Raw genomic sequence first — 13,940 nt, 5'->3', positions numbered from 1 at the left:
TCATTCAAAACATGCCCATCAGCCTTTGAACGCTGCTTTTCTTTCAAAACCTCTCTGAAATAAACACATTTGCATTTCGCAGCTCAGAAAATGGGCGCGTTTCTGTGTAAGTTGCTTATTCTTGTGGCACACATACTTCACTGGCACGACCTGGCTCTCTTCTGGTCTCACTCCTTAGTTTCCATCCTTTTCTCCAAGTGCCTGCAATTCCTCAGGTTGCTTCTGCAGCGCTGGACAGGCCCGCAGGGAGCCGCCGCTGTAATGCTAACTGGTGCCGTTTAGCGCTGAGTCTCCTGTGCCAGCAGGTCTGTCTCGCTGAAAAGATATCCTTTCCAGATTTCAGCCCAGTGTGCTGCTCAAAAGCAGCAGCCACCTTATTCAATTAAATCTTCGTTAGAGGCCATCAGAGAGGCAATTAGCTTGATTGTCTGAATGGTGATTTATGGAGCTCAGGCTGCGGTTTTCCCTCTGTTGGCTCTCCTGTGTGCCTGATGGATATCTGCAGGTACTTGGTAGATGATTTATAATCAGAACCCAGACAAGCAGGTGTGGAAATGGCATGCTGTAGAAAATGGGACCCACAAGCTGGTGGGAATTACGGGAAAAAGGAGATATGTTACAAAATTAAGGGTCGAGGGCAGCAGCAGCAGAATGGCCAGTAAAAGCACAAGATGCATCGATGTGGATAACAGGTGACACCGTGATCTAAGAGTGGGTTTGAAAAGAAAGTTGTAAAAGCAAGAAAAAGCCAAAAATAAAATAATTTAAAAAAGCAGCTCATCTGAAAAAAAGTCCAAAGATTAATACTGTAGCTTCTTTCGGGACATCAAACAGCCAGAGCCATGACACGTTTTGTCTGGGCCGATGCTTTATTCTTGTCAGTATTGCTGTCTCTTCCTTTTTACCCATCATCTAATCATATCTTCCCCTCCAGTTTCAGGTGACTGCTGTGCATTTTCCCCCAGGAGCGAGCCTGCAGACGCCAGACGGATGGCAATATCCTGGGTCCAGTCATGAGGTCAGCAGGAAACAGCAGGCTCTCATTCACAGGACCAGGAAATAACCTACAACTGAGACTGTGATGCAAACCCAAATGATGTATTTTTCTAAAACAAGCATAATCAGATAAAAACACCCACAGTCCTGAAATGTAATCCACAGGCCTCATACTTACCCAGACTGTGTCGGCTAAACCTGGTCCTTGCCTGCTTCTGGTGTCTTTATCAGTCTGCCCTACAAGTGAAAAACAAGTGTCTGCCCCATGGAATTCCAGCCATTCTCCCTGTGTCCCATTTTCCTGCCTGCTAATGTAATCGGAGGGAAACAGAGTCAGCTACCCAACGCCACGGCCGCCTGATAAGACCCATTTATCACATGTCGTTCCTACGCGACTCGATCCAGGGTCCCGACCAGACCGAAGCCCAGAACCTGCCAAAGCCCAGAACCTGTCTACACAGAAGCTGTGGCCTGGACGTCTGGCTGAGCTCCCAGTCTCATTTCAGCTTTTTATTTTGTTTGTTTTGATGATTATATGGCCTTTAGTTTGGGACTAGTTTGGGATATCTATCATGAGGTTTTCAGCTAGTTATTTTTACAAAACAAAACAGAAACATTTTCTTATTTTATTACATCTGTAAAACATTAATGAAAATGCAGTGGCAGTAATTTATATTTATTTGCAAATTCATGCATTTCAGATAATTTATCAAGACTACATTTACAGTGTTACAGTAGTTATTCACAGTTCAATGTTGGCAGAACTATTATTTACATATTTACACATTTAAATATTAACCAACCTATCTTAGGTTGTGTAGTTTACCTTTGACATTTACCTGCAAACATTATCCTGTAAGTGTGTAATTGGTCAGTTTTTGTCATGTAACATAAAGTCTGGTCACACATAAAGTGTGGTCACACTGCAGTCAAAATTAAATTCTATTAGAAATGCTTCATGTTTGGAGTTTCAGTGAGGTAACATCCTGGAAAACAACAGATTTGTTTTGTCTGGTTGGTTATATGTTGAAAGGAACCTTCAGTTTTGCGCACAGTATTGTGTTAAATCTTGAAAAATAATTTAAAAAAAAACAGGGAAATGAGTGAGTGGAGTCGCTCTGCAAGGTTTGACCTTTTAATTGCCTCAGCGCTGCCACTTAATTAACCAGTGATGGCATTTTCCTGCGCATTAATCACGTTTGACAGGGGAAAACCTGATGGCGTTTTCTTCAAGATGAAGATGTCGCCTGGGTGTGTTGACTCTCCTCGCACGTACGCCGTCCTGTGCGTTTGAGCGTCGCATGACAGGGTCAAAAACAGGAAGTCTGGGTCAGAGCCGTACCTGCCTCTCAAGACACTTGATTGAATCGAACGGGACTCGTGTCATTTACGGCGCTGGCAAGCCCCGATCCTCTCACCTTTTTGCTTCCTAGACAGGAGGGCTTTAGTCTGCTCACCGTCTAAAAAGGCAGACTACATTAGCGGCGGGCTGAAAAGACCGCTTGTGTTTCAGGAGGGAAGCCTGCGCCTTTTTCCTCAGTGCGTGGAAATTTTTAAAAACACTGGCACGACTTCAGGAAAACATTACCTGTGGCAGTGTTTGTGGTAAAGAGGAGCCCGTGTGCCAGCATCCAGTGGCCGCTGGGCCTGCAAGGAAGCCTGACAGAGTTACCTACTTAGGCTTTCCATGTGCGACCACACTCGGCACGGCGCTTGGCCAGCAGGAGATCCAAATTGCCAGTGGCGGTTCTTGCTAGAAATAGAACCTACAGTCTCCCGATAGGCCTGTCAGGCCTACAGAGCCCAGAACTCAACCCATGGATGGAAAAGAAACACACATGTGACACTAAACACGTCAATCATCGGGACCAGTGACCTCAACGTGAATTTTAGGCTCGTTCGTGCCAAACAGGCTTCATCTAGGGGAACATTAAATAAAAGACTGATCGGGAGAACATTTAATAAACTTTTAAAACAGGTTGAGTTGGAATTTTGCATCTTAGTGTAAAGTTAATGGAACCAAAGCCACGAGTAAGTTCAAACAGTCAGTTATGGGTTCATCTTTTATATGCTGCAAATTACAGTTGTGCTACACTCAGTCATCAGTGCTCCCTAAAGGTTCCTTTTATGCTTCTCTCATATGGTTAAATGCAGGCATTAGTTAGAAACTGAGAATTGAGATATTTTTCTCTGAACCTCGTCTCAGTCTGATGACCTCAAAGCTGGCCTGCACCAGCCAATGAGCCCGTTCTCCTTTCAATTAGTAAATGTCAAATAAAATGCGCCATGACCATTCTAGTCTTCCTGCTTCCTCTCCAAGGTTGTTAAAAACCCACCTCCTCTCCAGCCCCTCTTTGGGCCGCTGCGTCCGACTTACATGGGACTTCACTGAAGTCCACTATTCTGCTCCTCCTACTTAGACTTTCCATTGATGTTGATGGAAGGACAAGGATCTCTGCTTCTTCTGGAAGACCCAAACCTTCATGAACTTTGGGGTGCTGAGCATGTTATAATCCTGTTTTGTCTTTAACTCGGGGGACAATATTCAACAATGAGGCAAAATTGTGAGTCCAAATGGACAAATGAGATGATTATAGATGAAGCCATCATTAATGTTACATGGCATTTCGCAACAAAACAGATTTCATTTTTTCAAAAGCTGATGTAAAAGATCATGTAAAAATGAACCTGAAGGAGCCTCTCGTACAAATTGAGGTGTCAAAGGTCACCTACTCCCAACAGACGTCAGCATCCAGATGTCAAAGGGTGGCGGTAACTGCACATCTATCTGATGACTTAAACAGTGGTTCGGCCCCCACAAGCCAGGGAGTGTCTACATTTACTGCTGACCACCTGACCCCCCTGCCCCCCCCCCCCCCCCCCCAGCCCCCCATCCTCCACCTTCCTCTGTTCCACTGTGGACTTGCTCAGCAGGAGCTCCTCTATTTTACTCACATCCTTCTGAAATTACAGTCGTCAAGTTAAACAACAATGAAACGCCTGACGTGCTACAGAAGCCTGATGAGACTGGGCTCCTGGTGTCCGGGTGGAGGACAGCGGCGGGCCGCCGATAAAAGCCTGCGTTTAATCTCCTCGACAGAGGGAAAAAAAGTATGAGAGAGCAACGGCAAAGAGGGAGGGAGGTAGGAGTGAGAGCACGAGAGGCCAGGGAGGTGAGGGAGCGCAGCTGACAGGAGCTTCCTCTGGGTCCGGTGCCTGTTTTCCAGAGGAAGTGCAGGAGGACTAATCTGTGGCCCCCAGAGGAAGAGGACTGGCTGGCCCCCGCTTATTGTCCATTTTATCGTCTTTTGGTTCAGATGGGCCTTTCTCCATTATAGACAGAATCTTATCATGGAAAAGAGCCACAGGAGACCATCAGCGTGCACACATCATTCAAACGGGTTTCTACAGGCACCTGGAGGTAAGAAAATACTCTGAGGTGGCCACAGCCCAGCACCCAAATATGCGCCGCATTTATGACTGCAAAAAAAAAAAAAAGAATAACGTCGTCAGTTTGACAAGATGAATTATGTAATCTTCCCCAAAAGAAACCACGAGGGCAAGCTCTTCCCGTCATGTGTGGCATCTGAGAGGAAAAGTCAATCAGGGAAAACACTGCGGCTTGTGGGGCCAGGAAGTTGATGCAACCACCGGAGCCACAGTTTGTCAGGCTGTCACCTCATAACGATCAGCTGAGGAAGTCACACACGACCGCATTCACACGCGTCGACACGGCTATCCACAGTCACGTTATCAAATGCAAGGTAGCAGATCCCTCAGTCAGAAGCCCTACTCTCTGTTTTTCTTTACTCTTTGAGTTTCCTTCACGTCGGGCAGATTTTTCTGCAGCGAAGGTTGTGAGCTGACCTCAAGCAATGTGAGACGTTACATCAGATCCCTCACATCCTTCCACTCCTTCTTCTCCTCATGCTATTTTGGAGCTCCTAGACACCCTCCCCCCTTTGTTCCCTCTGATTAGGGAGGTCTCCCGCTGGACCGGGGCCTGCAACAGGGATGTCCGATGACCGAGACCCTTCCTTTGAGGGTTGCCAAGAAACTCAGGTGTTTGCACGGACGCTCGCACTTGCGTACAGTTCCTCCAGCTTGTAACCCCTCCTGCAACCACAGTGGTCGTCTGCTGCTCGTCTGCTTAATGTCACAATCACTGCTATCATGATAATTAACAATAATGTCAACCTAACCACCATCTGCTGGGCGCTGCCACCGCTTAAACACTGACTTAGCCTCAAGTCCATTTGTTTTCAGGGTCCAAAGGGATAACGTGACAACTGCTTGGTCCTTTGCTTTGCTGTGGTTGAAAACACTGGGAGCAGCGGGTGGGTTTTCTCTGCCCCCTCCACTGCCGTTTATCTGTTGTTGCTGTTGTTGCTTGTAAATCACAGCCCATCTCCAGTGAGGTGCTTTTAAGGTTCTGTGAAAGCTTGGCCCACTCAGTCTCACCAGTTTTTTTCCAATTTGTTTTTTTTTTCCCAGTTTCCCAGCTTCCCAGATTTCGGCTTTGCCATTTTACCCCACAATGATCTCCCAACTAATGGCAGCACAGAAAAAGGGATTCATGGCAGAACGATTGTAATACGTATATTGATGTAACTCATTAACCACTTATCGGAAGTTATCGGAAGCATCCACTGGGGGTGCTGTTTTGCTAGTTGTAAAACCCCAACTATCCCAAACCTTCATTTAAATTTATGTGAGGCCTTCTAACTGCTTTAGAACCCGAGTCTGCCTGTCATGCAGCCAGAAAGGAACATTTTTATCGTTCACATTGTGTCACGTCATTGTGCTTAGGTTTGAAGTGATCTAAACTTTTACATTTCTCCATTTGTTGCTATTTCCATTTCCATAGGGGTGAGTGAGTGAGAACTGGAACTTAATTAGCTCCTACTCCAGCCTGAGAGCTAAATTTGTCCCCCGGTTGATCTGACATGTGATCTCTGAAAGGGGTACTTATCTCCTTGTTCTTATTCCTGAATAATAGTTTCCTGATTATGAAAGTGCCTGTAATTAAAACTGTAATTTACTTATAGAACAAACAGAAATGTTTCTCATGTTGCTTTCTTGCACATTTTTTTAGCGTGAATAAACACTCTGTATATACTTCTCTGTAGAGCACTCTGGAGGCCCCACACAATCTCTCGCACTATAGCTGTCTCCCACTTTCTATCCCCCCTCTATCTCCCTTTCTCATGCACGCACATTCCTGTAATCAATGTCGAGCCTTTTTGCACTCTGAAGCCATGCATCAGACGGAGCAGAGAGCTGACCTCAGCCCTTTTTCAAAAGGAGCCTCTAATCCAGCCGTCTTAACTCGATTACCGAGTGTCAGCGGGATCACAGAGGCGCTCTCACCTGTCATCCATCACAATGACTACAGGCACAAGTCCGGCCCAGGGATTCCTGCCAGCCACGACAAGGAAAGAGACCTGATCACGGACTTTTAAGGGAGTGTGATTGTGAGTTTCACAGTTTTCTACACAAGTGTGTGGGTTTGCATATTCTAAATTCGGACATATGAATTCCTCAGAATATATTTTTCTATTGTAAACTTTTACATTTACATTTGGATTTTACACCGCCTAGTGTCTGAATTACGGTGTGAAACTGCCCAGTTGTACCTCCAGTCGTGGTCTACCAGCAGAGGCAGTGATCATTTTTGTTAATAGTTCAAACCTCGATAAGTGTTTGTCCTGCTCGTCCTTTCGAGTGGCGCTCGGTACGAATGCAGGAAGGAGAGGGGAACCACCGGTGGCTCATTAAAAGCCATTAGGGAGCAGCACGCAGACAGGATGTGGGCAGTGAATAGAGGAAAGCAGGGCAGGGCTGAGGACAGTGTTACTCTCCGGACCCCCTCCTCTGCTGCCTCCTCACACACACACTCACACAGCGTTATCTTCTCCACACAGCACTTCCTATGGCCCCACACATATTCCAGCAGGCTTCTGCACTTAGCTCCGCTAACTCACGTCTCACACCCTCCTGACCCGGGCCTGTAACGAACAGACCCGGCGATAACACATTCTTCACTTTACTGCTTTTGCTATCGCTTTGTCTGACACGTTATCTCTCACACACTCCCTTTGTTTGTACGTCTCCCTGCCCTTTCTCACCTCAGGCTCTCCACCTCTTTTGATGGTTGTCATCCTTTTGGCACAATGTGTACAGTGATGGACTGGAACCAAGCCTCTGTGAAAGCACGTTCAACTCCGGTACACAACCTGGTGTACAGTCTGCGACCTGTGGGTCAGCGGCGCTTAGAAATAATAGAGATCTGTCAGGCTGGGACGGGCTGTGGCTCGGTGGCGTAAAACAGAAGCTTCGTGTGAATGTGACCTGGGGGCTGCGGGGCCGAGGCAGGAATTAGCAGTAGTGTTGCGTGAAGCGATGACAGGAAAAATCCGGTCATCTATGGAAAAATCCTGGAAATGTGTGAGATTTTCTGGCCAAAGCGGCTCTGATGTGCTTTGGCCATTAAACAGCAGAGTCAACACGAGGTGGGGTGAACATACAGCGATCCGAGTGATGTGTTTGCAAAACAACCGGTAATGTCGGGAACATGACTCAGCTGGGGTCGGTCGAGAAACGCGTCTGTACGATGTCGGAAATGATATAACAGCATATTCACACTTTTGTTCAGTGTCGAGAATGCGGAGCAGATTTTGTCCTCGGACTTTCACTATTACCTCTTTGATTTCATGCTCACTTCTCAAATATGCTCAAAACATTCTTGAGTTGTTGTTTTTTTTTAGGAGTGTATTTGCCTCCTCGGACGCTGGTCGTTCCCTTCCTGCATACATCAGCACCACAGGTTATGCGTTCTGCCGCAGTCCTGGACGAGCCTAACGACTCAAGATCACGTCAGTCAGTTTTAAAAATACAAACAGCGATTTCCAGTGGAGTCCTGAGGTTCTGCAGGTGCGACGGTGCGATAAAAACAGGCTCTTTTATGTGCCGGTGAGGATAGCGCACAGACTAATCATGTCACTTACATAATGAAACACCCTCCATTGTCTTCATTTCCAGGTCTTTTTCTTGGTCAGCCGCTTTATTGCCCTGACTCATTGACATGCTCGGGGTATTTAGAAACTCTGAGGACTCAATGGCACTTGACACCATTGACCCTGTACTATTTAGATATTCTTCTGTTACACTTCCCTCCAACGCTGGGTTAAGAGTCACGCTGGCACTGTTTGGACAGAAAAAACACCGGCTGTGGTTAGCGGTGGAACGGCTGGGCCGTCCCTCGCCAAAGACAAATATAAATATAGCAGTGTCATTATCTGCGGCAGTTAACCGGGATCATTTTCCTCCGCCGCTTGCACGTGCTCGCTTCCAGGTGTTGCCATGACGAGTGATCCTGTTTGTTCAACTGTGCTGCACTGCCTGACTGGTTCAGATTGCAGGCTTGAGGCAACGCAAATGGAGGACGATTACAGCGTGTTGATGATCTGATTGGTATTTGTTTACATGTCGATTGCATGTGCAGGTAATGCGACGCCACACGTGCAGTGATGCAACAGGTGCACGAGAAGCTAACGTCAATCGGACCCATTTCAATAATAAAAGAGGTTCTTCTGTGCAACACTCGCATGAGAAGACAAAGCAAAACAATTCTGCGCATGAGTCTTGGCTGCATCGCTATGTGAGATGTCTGGTTTGAGGATTTGGAGCTCCTGTTTTAACGCGCTACGTTCAAGACTGCGGCGGTAAAAGCTAAGCACAAAATAATATGGCATCACGCATGAAAAATGCAGCAGAAAATCACAGCGAGATAGAAGTTTCATTTTGTCTATTAGCTGAGTAATTCTCAGTGATCCCGTCCATGTGGCCGCAAGCTGCAGGAGTTAGTCGGTTGCTAAGAAAATCTGCTGCATTGGTTGACCACATTGGGACTTAAGCATGGCGAGACGATAAAGACACCATCCAGAGAGCATTTCTCACCGCGGCTGCCGCAATTGTCTCAATATGCGATAAGCTTGTCTCTGCCATTGTCTCATTTCCTGTTCTTAAAATAGGAGGCCACGTTTTCCTTTCATCCACTGCTCATGTGGCGATCGTGGGCGACTGGACGCAGACACTCACTCCAGAGCTATTTGTCGGATGAATAAATGGTTCCAATATGTTGCCTCGTTGGTCTGGTTTTAGAGTCGGGAGGGAAATGCCTTCGCGTGTTTGCTACTACTGTATCGGCCTTTACCGGCACAAAAGATCAGACTGGAGAAACCTGCCAGCTTCGGACGGAGATGCAGCTGGTTTGACTCAACATTTCGCCTCTTCGTTCTCAGCACAGGTGAAGGTCGGCCTCTGGGGAAATCCAGCTGTCTGGTTGCGGTTGAATACAGCTGAGGGGGCACATGAGATTCCCTTCAATAGCTTCTAAATGTATATGAAGTCTCAGGGGAGGTAGTCGGGTGAGGTAATGTGGCACTACGGCTGCTGATTTGGGGCCAAAAATCAGACTTCTGTTATGAATATTCAGAGTGTTTTTTTCTCTCTCTCAGATATGACGATTTGGTCTCTTAATTTGGAAGGAAATCCACTGGTTAATTGATTGGTGTCTATTTTGAAACAAAGCTGCCGATTGGTTTACTCAAGGCCTGATTAATATTTATGTTAGTTTCAACCGTTTCCTGTTTGGATACGTCTCAGCTCGCACTCTGGAACATCCTTCACAGAGATTTAATCAGGACGAAGAAAATTTTTGCTGCTGCCCACAGAGACTCAATCAAATTATTTATTTCAAGGAGGGCCAAATTACTCACAACTGTATCTTAATTATGTTTACGTTAAGGCTGCTCCAGGAAGGCGATAGTGTTACATTAAGCTCTAACGCGCTGAAAGAGGCATTTAATGCACGAAAGCTGTCAGTCCCATCTAGTGAAATGCACGAGTTCTTTAATCAAAGCTTTTTGAAAGTTTCCTCTTATCAATCACCAGAGATTACTCAGCACTTTCTGCAGCGCCGCGCTCGGACCGCATGTTCCACCGCACACAGACAGGTGGCGGCAGAGAGCTGCGAGGCCCCGGCGGCTGACGTCTGGGGGTCCAACACAAGCCAAGACTGTCGTTTTCTTCCAGCTCCATCTTTGTGTCACTTGACAGGACGTCCAGAATTCAGAGGGGAGCAAAATCACTCTGGTGACAGCATCAGTGAGGACACGGATGAGATGATGGGATTCAGGCCCAGGTCAGTAATCTACTGCAATTATATACATGAAGAAGTCTCCTTCATATATGTGTAAAGGCATCAAGAGCAGAGAGTGAATCATCATGATGCAGCACAAAATAGAACCAGCCTGAAAATCTAATACAGGATTTTGGACCAGCAAAAACACACTGGGGACAACTAATGTTTTGTCAAACGCTTGTATGGTGTCAGCATTTTGGCACAGGGGAGGGATGGCGTGCTTTTCATGCCCCCACGCCTGACTGTTCCATTCTGCCCTCAGCGTGTGCAAACAAATAAAGCTCTGAGGCCTTTTTTAATTAGCTCCGGGGATGAGATTGACAGCTGATAGTGGCAAAGATCGCGCAGTAACCAGCTATTATTCTAAATATTTGCTGCGTTGCATGGTTAACGCTGTATTTGCGAGCTCTGTGGTGGAATTAAAAAAAAAAAAACAGCCCATAATATTTGTTTTTGTAAAGTCGAGTAGCCATATTTTGCCTGCGTTTCAGCCACTCTTGTAATCATCGCACATTATGGTATGCTTCACACATTTGCTAGGCTTTTGTGATATGGAAAGGAGTTTTGTTTATTTGTTTTTGAGTCGTAAATTTTATTAAAGCAGTAAAAATCTTTATGGAGTCTCAGAGGAACCGCTGATGTTGATCTTGAGCTTCAGCGTATAGAGGTCAACCTCAGACACACACACACATACGCACACACCTTCTCCTAAACTGGATGTTATTTTAAAATGTAACAACCTTGAAAATAGTGAATGAATGCCAATGAATGTTGAGATTTAGTCTTTAAAGAGCAAATTTTATCAGTGTAATCTAAAGTTCAATGGAGTGTAATCTAGAGTCCGCACTTCTCTTTAGTGGTTCTGGGAGGTTTGTTGTGCTGTTTTGGCATCGGAGCCAGACTGAGCTGACGACAGACAGGCAATCTATAGTAAGTGTAACATATCACGTTTCTTTTTATGTAAATCCTTCTAAGTGTGAACCAAACAGCTCCCTGCAATTATTCCCATTGTTTAGCAACAACATTTCCAATTCAAATGTGGCACCAAAGAATGTGCTGTTGGAAAGAAACTGACCTCACTCGCAGACCCCTGATGAGGTGTTACCGAACAAGAAATAACACGCTGAATAATTGGCATCTTCTATTGATAGTGTGGCTTTGCACTGTTTGTGCAAGAAGGCTGGAAAATATTATAAAGTGCTTACATTTTGATTTTTGTAGCACATTTTTTACATTTTGCCTAAATTAGCTATATCAATAGCTCTACTGTTCTTGGTGTATATCCTGGTTCATGACCCTGGATTGGATTTTCTCGTGCAGGACCCTGAGAGTGCAACTGTGTGAGGCCGTATCTGACGCTGATGGGCCTGGTGTTTATTTAATGCCGGCTAAATGACCGGTTTCGGGCCTGCAGCTTCCAGTGCTAAATGTAATTATAGTGGGATTCCTTCCCTGCGTGGCAGTGTCGGTTAGAACCTCCAGGATACACAGATTCAAAGAAATGACATCATATTTAACGTATAAATCCGACTGGCTTTGGTGTTTTCTATTGGGAACTAGATATAGAATTAGCGATTGTGTTATTGTAATTATATGAACTCAATAAAAGATGTGATGATGGAAATTAAGAGACAAAAATAAAAAACAGAAATGATTAATCGATGCGCACATTTACAAATGATGTACAGTGGTCTGAAATGAAAACTATAAAACATCATTTAAACAGAAATGAGAGTATTATTGACTGTTTTTATATTGTGTATTAACTTTCCACATTTGGTGCTCTCTCTTTTTAAGGGAATACAATTTTTTAGAATCTTATCTATCGTAATTCTTCTTGTTCTGTCTGGATTTTATTCTCTGGGAATAAAGGAAATGCCTGCGAACCGACGCCGCCTCACCACTGACATTTGTGCGTTATTCCAAAGATCGGATGTGTTTTCAAATTGTTTTCCATTAATAATAGTTCACATTTCAAGTCAAACAGACATTATTTTACCATTCTTTTGTGGGAATATGATAATTTCATTGATATTTCAAGTGTTTTTAAAGTTCCTAAATGCATTCTTAGATCATTTAAATGAATTATATAATACTAAGCCTAAAATGTTAATTTTAAATATTTTAATTTCCAAATTGAACCTAAAATGTACTTGGAAAATATTTTCTTTTTTTCAGAAAAATGATTTTCTATGTTTACAAAGGTGAAAACTATTTTATATAAAAATAAAGTTTCAACTTTAAACATCAGCGACATTAACTAATTTTCTTAGTTTATTTTCTTATTTAGCCTCAAAGCTTCTTTATTCTGCAGAACACGGCCGACAAATGAGAGTGAAAATTTACGACAAACGAAAACTTTAGAATAATTTAAGAAGTTTCTTTTTCCTTTGAACCAATTTGCACACAAATAATCAGCAGCAGAGGAAATATAAAATGCAAAGTACTTCTCTCCTTCCAAAGAAAAATAATAATTCAAATCAGTTCAAATCAGAATCATCTTCAGAAAATACACATTTCCTGTTTTAATAATTACGATTATACACACACTTAAACATTGTCACAGGTTTTAAGACTTATTATTTAGAATCTGTGACAATTGTGTTTTGAATTTTCTTTCACAAATTCAGTCACATTAAAGTAAAATATGACACATTAAAAATGTGTTAATGTGTGTGTGTGTGTGTGTGTGTGTGTGTGTTCCAGTAAAATGTCAAATTAGGAGCATCGGCACAGTCAAGTTTACGTGTGTGTAATGAAGCAGCTCCGACGCAGACAGACTAAACACACACACACACACACACACACACACACACACACACACACAGAAACAACAACATAAAAAAAAAAAGAAAATAACCAAATGCTGAATATGTTGCGTCCATGTGACCAGCAACGCTTTTCCTCCCGGTTAAAATCAAAAATGGAAGAAAGGAAGGAATGAGCAGCAGCAGGAGGTGCAGCAGCGCCTGAACTCATGATTAAAACACGCAGATGGTTCGAGAAACACAATGTGTAGCGTGGGGAGAGTTAAACAGTTAAAAATCCTAAACATCAAATCCGTAGTGAGAGACTTTCTCCTTCTCCTTTCTCCTTCCCTCTCTCTTTCACCTTTCTCATAATCAGGAGGGATCAGCTGACTTTGGGAAAACTGCTGCTGGAGCTTGGATGGGTTTGTGTACTCCACCTCTCTGTGGCTCTGTTTTCTCCAACATGCCCGTTCTGTGACTACCAGTGGAGCGCTGACACCCCTGGAGAGGATTCTGAGCATACCAAGAGGAGATGCCTTTGAAAGGACAGATGTTCTGAGGCTTAAGCGGCCTCCCACCCAAACTGCTACCCTCCTTCTATTGTATATTTGCTCTCGCTCTATAAATAACTATAGCCAGTAACTCACAGAAAAATGTAACCGACGTGCTGCTGACCTCCGGGCCTCCGATCTCAGAGACTTAACACGACGTTGAAAAGAAAAAAAAGAAAGAAAGGGAGCAAATGTGGGGAAAAGTTGGTTGGTGCAGTCACGGTAAGTGGATTTGGGCGAGGGGGACTCGGTCAAACACACCCAGTTTTGTCCTCATAAGGACAAGTCGAGATGTCTGGACGGGCTGAGCTCTCTTACGTAACAGTGGAGTGAAGTCCTGGCAGATGAGGCGTGATGGGCTCCAGCCAGTTCGGCCACATTATCCAAAAATATTCCGTCCATATTAACGGGGGAGTTTTTGCTGATTTGATGTTCTTC

At 44.4% G+C, this 13,940-nt stretch overlaps 1 long non-coding RNA gene across 1 annotated transcript; it reads left to right on the top strand.

The window, feature by feature from the left end:
* Nucleotides 1-9,412: 9,412 nt before the first annotated feature.
* LOC115247942 (uncharacterized) lies at nt 9,413-12,129 on the top strand. The gene is made up of 3 exons (XR_003886995.1): nt 9,413-10,201; nt 11,059-11,131; nt 11,522-12,129. It is a non-coding gene; the product is annotated as an uncharacterized lncRNA (long non-coding RNA).
* The last annotated feature ends 1,811 nt before the right edge of the window (nt 12,130-13,940 follow it).

Source organism: Takifugu rubripes, chromosome 22 (assembly GCF_901000725.2).
Source record: "Takifugu rubripes chromosome 22, fTakRub1.2, whole genome shotgun sequence".
In the NCBI taxonomy this organism is placed as follows: Eukaryota; Metazoa; Chordata; class Actinopteri; order Tetraodontiformes; family Tetraodontidae; genus Takifugu; species Takifugu rubripes.
This window is presented reverse-complemented; position numbering and strand designations above follow the sequence as displayed.